Consider the following 5,092-nt stretch of genomic DNA (forward strand, 5'->3'; position numbering starts at 1 on the left):
TTTCTGCTCAAGCTCTGGCTAATCTTCTGAAAACCCTCTCATAATAAACAGATGTTATCATTGTTTGGCCTTCCAAAAAGTCAACAAGGAGAATGCCTTGAACATCCCCTGTGTTGCCCTGGCCTTTGCTCTTGACCATTCTGCTTTTGCTTTAACTGGATCACTTCCACTTCTTGGTAGCCATTGCTGTGATTGTGCTTTGTCTTCAGGATCATACTGGTAAAGCCATGTTTCATCTCCTCCTGTTCTTTGAAGAAATGCTTCAGTATGTTGAATCTCACTTGTTTAAAATTCCCATAGAAAGCTCTGCTCCTGTCTTAGCTGATATGGGCACAATGATTTTGGCATCCATTGAATGGCAAGTCTGCTCAACTTTAATTTTGCAGTCTGAATTGTGTGAGCTGAACTAATTGAGATGTCTATGGTGTTGGCTATTGTTTATTCTATTAATCACTTGTCCTCTTCAATTGGGGAACAAAAAGATGAATTCTTTCCTCTCAAATGGATGTGGATGGTCTGCTTCTGCAGACTTCATCTAAGCATTGTCTCATTCCTTCTTAAAATGAGTTATCCATTTGCAAACTGCTGATTTATTTGGGGCTTTGTCGTCATAAACTTTTCATAAAGTATCAATTATTTCACCGTTTTTTCACTCAAGCTTCATCATAAATGTAACGTCTGTTCTTACTTCAATTGTAGCAGAATTCATGTTGTTCTGGTAGGGGCTGTTTTCAAACTGATGTCTTATCCTTCTTGGTGCCTCAAACTAGATCCTATTCAGAAAAGTTATAACATGTTAGTATAAGTTTATTTGGGTTTAAACACAATTTGAAACCCATGCATAGTTTTTTAATAATATGCATTTCCATAAACATTTTGAAGTTCTCTCATATTATACAGTATATCACATTTTATATTATCTAGTATAATATATAGAAATTTCTAGCTACATCTTTAGATAGGAGCTCTGTATCTGGGACAGTATGTCAAGATGGATTTGGTTTATTTAAATACCATCAACATCTTTCCTGCTGTAGAAAACAAAATCTATCTTTAAGAATACCAATGGCTCCATGCCACTGAGCAATTTTATTCCTAGATATCTATTCAAGATAAATGAAAGCATATATCTACATAAAGATTTGTATAATAATATTCACAGCAGGTTCATTCATATTAGCCCCATACTGGGAACAACCTAAATATTCAATGGAGACAAAATGTGGCATATCCATAAGATAGACTGCTATTCAGCAGTAGATGAAAATGAAGTACTGAAATGTACAGCATTATGGTTGAACCTCAAAAATGTTATGTGAAAAAAGCCAAACACAAGAGACCACATATTGTAAGATTTCACTTGTATAAAATGCCTAGGACAAAAGCAAATTTACAGAGACAAACAGATTAATGATTACCTGGGACTGGGGTTAATATTGGGGATTAACTTTAAATTGGCATGAGGGAACCTATTGAGGGAACTAGAATGTTCTAGAATTGATTTACGGTGGTAACTGCATCATGGTTAAGTTACTAAAAATCATGGTGTAGTTATAAAAATGTAAGAAACCAAGTTAGAGAAAATTGATTGGAATGATGGTGTACATGCAAAACACTGCACAACATCAGGCCAGAGCTGAAAGGTCAATGTGATGACTAACACTGAGTATCAACTTGATTGAATTGAAGGATATAAAATATTGAACCTGAGTGTGTCTGTGAGGGTGTTGCCAGAGGAGACTAACATTTGAGTCAGTGGGCTGAGAAAGGCAGACCCACCCTGAATCTGGGCAGGCACAATCTAATCAGCTGCCAGCATGGCTAGAATCGAAGCAGGTAGAAAAATGTGTAAAAAAAGACTGGCCCAATCTCCCAGCCCACATCTTTCTCCCATGCTGGATACTTCCTGCCCTTGAACATCAGACTCCAAGTTATTCAGTTTTGGAATTCGGACTGGCTCTCCTTGCTCCTCAGCCCACAGATGGCCTTTTGTGGAACCCTGTGATTGGGTGAGTTAATACTTAATAAACTCCCCTTTGTGTGTGTGTGTGTGTGTGTGTGTGTGTGTGTGTTTATTTATTTATTTATTTATTTATTCCATTAGTTCTGTTCTTCTAGAGATCCCTGACTAATATAGTCAATAAGCCTGAAGTAACACTATGTTTTAAAAATAATCCCACTTGATATATGCTTACCAGCTTTTCCCCAAATGTTAATATGTGATGAAAATAAATGTTACCACTTAAAAGCTGACTCTCTGCTTAATTCCTCATCTCAGATGTATATTCCATGTAACAAACTGCACATGTACCTCCTGTATCTAAAATAAAAGTTGAAATTTAAAAAAATGTATTTCTGATATAAAATAGCTTTGGAAAATAGAAAGAATTAGCCATTATGATTTTCTTGAAGGAGAAAAGGTAAAACATGTACTAATTTCACCACAATACAAAACAGTATATGATTGGGACCAGGAGAGTGGTTGTGCTTTTAAATTGTTTTTTAAAAAAATTCTTAAATGCACCAGCTAAGACTAAATTAGAGCAACACTGTATTTGAACTCAATCTTAAATACATGCATGCATGCATATATACATGCATATATTCAATTGTTCATTCATACATACACAACTCTGTTTACTCATTTACTGTGTGCATGACACGCTCAATAAAACCTCTCATAACTATTGGCAACTTCAATGTCAATATAGATATCTGTTTACCCTAGGCACTCTGTTTCTAGGCCTCCTTTTCATCCATGAGCTTCTCCTCAGCCAATCATTCTATAATCACATGCTAATTTAGTCATTACCTGTATATGCTTATTCGTCCTCAAAAAAAGTTTCCTTACCATATACAAAAATAAACTTAAGATGGATTGAGAACTTAAATGTAAGACCTAAAACTATAAAAATTCTAGAAGAAAACCTAGGAAATAACCTTCTGGGCATTAGCCTAAAAACTACTTTATGATTAAGACCTCAAAAGCAAATGCAACAAAACCAAAAATAGACAAATGGATCTTAATTAAAGTAAAGAGCTTCTTTCTGCACAGCAACAGAAATAGCTGACAGAGTAAACACAACCTACGGAATGGGAGAAAAATGTCTGCATACTATGCATGTGTAGTAGTATGTTCTCACACTGCTATAAAAATTACCTGAGACTGGATAATCTATGAAGAAAAGAGGTTTAATTGGCTCATGGTTCTGCAGGCTGTACAGGAGGCATGGTTTGGGGAGGCCTCAGGAAACTTACAATCAGGGCAGAAGGTGAAGGGGAAGCTAGCATGACCTACATGACTGGAGCAAGAGGAAGAGAGCAAAAGGGGAAGTGCCACACTTTTAAACAACCTGATCTTGTGAGAACTCACTCACTCTCATGAGAACAGCAAGGGGGAAATCCACCCCCATGATCCAATCACCTCCCACTATGTCCCTCCCTCAACATTGAGAATTACAATTGGACATGAGATTTGTGTGGGGACACGGAGCCAAACCATATCAGCATCTGTCAAAGGACTAATACCCAGAATCTATCAGGAACTCAAACAAATAAAGAGAAAATATAAAAACCAAAATACCCCATTAAAAAAGTGGGGAAAGCACTTAACAGTCATTTCTCAAAAGAAGACATACTTCTTTTGAGGCCAACAAACATAGGAAAAATGCTCAATACCACTAATCATCAGAGAAAATTAAGACCACAACGGGATACCATCTCACACCAGTCAGAATGGCTCTGACTAAAAGTCAAAGGCCAGGCATAGTGCCTCACACCTGTAATCCCAGGACTTTGGGAGGATAACGTGGGCATATCTCTTAAGTCCATGAGGTCGAGACCAGCCTAGGCAACATGGCAAAACCCTGTCTCTACAAAAAATACAAAAATTAGCTGGGCGTGGTGGGAAGCACCTGTCATCCCTGCTACTCAGAAGGCTGAGGTGGGAGGATGACCTGAGCCTGGGGAGGTCAAAGCAGCAGTGAGCCATGATCATGCCACTGCACTCCAGCCTGGGCAACAGAGTGATACCCTGTCTCAAAAAATAAAAAGTCAAAAAATAACTTTTTTGACGTCAGGGAGAATGTGTATAAAAGGGAATAATTATACACCATTGGTGGGAATGCACACTAGTACACAACCTCTATGGAAAACAATATGAGGATTTCTCAAGGAACTAAAAATAGAACTACCATTCAACCCAGCAATTCCACTACTAGGTATCTACCCAAAGTAAAAGAAATTGTTACATCAAAAAGATGCCGGCATTTGTATGTTTATTGCAGCACTATACATAATAGTAAAGTCATGGACTCAACCTAAGTCTTCATCAATGATTGATTGGACAAAGAAACTCTGGTACTCTCTGAAGATTACTTCTTCCAGTACCCTGACTTCAACAATTCTTTGACCTTAGAAGGACCAACAATCTACCAGGTTTGTATGTTTTCTGCCACTTCTCTCAACCCACTACAATATCCTTACCTTTCATTTTACTTAGATTAGATTCTCCTATACAACATTATAATAACTCCTTTACACATACTCTCTGTTTAATTCTTTCTCATTTTTCTCATTGAACTTGCCTGAAATCTTGAGTTGTAACAGTTTGAGGTAGGACCTGAAATAGGATAATGTTGGTGGACATTTAAAAGGACTGGAACTAGTCACCAAACAAGGGGAGGAATTATAAGAGTACCAGAAAGATATCTGACTCAACTGCCACACTAATTGAGAAATGGTATATGATAGGGGTGAAAAAGGCAAACAGTTGAAGATCCAAATTTCTAAACTATTTTTGAATTTTGCATCCGGATCAGTGTAAAAACTGTAATAACCTAGTATTTTGACAAATTAGAGCCAAAATAGTAAGTTTGTCTTTGTTTTAATTCTTGCTTCATAAATTGAGAAATGCAAACTCATTCTAAAGGGTCACCAAATCAAGGATAGAAATCTAACATTTAGTCTCACATGTACACTGTTAAAGAACATAGTACGGTGGCTCAAGCCTGTAATCCCAGCACTTTGGGAGGCCGAGACGGGCGGATCACGAGGTCAGGAGATCGAGACCATCCCGGCTAACACGGTGAAA

This window comes from Colobus angolensis, unplaced genomic scaffold (genome assembly GCF_000951035.1).
Source record: "Colobus angolensis palliatus isolate OR3802 unplaced genomic scaffold, Cang.pa_1.0 Scaffold140, whole genome shotgun sequence".
Classification (NCBI taxonomy): domain Eukaryota; kingdom Metazoa; phylum Chordata; class Mammalia; order Primates; family Cercopithecidae; genus Colobus; species Colobus angolensis.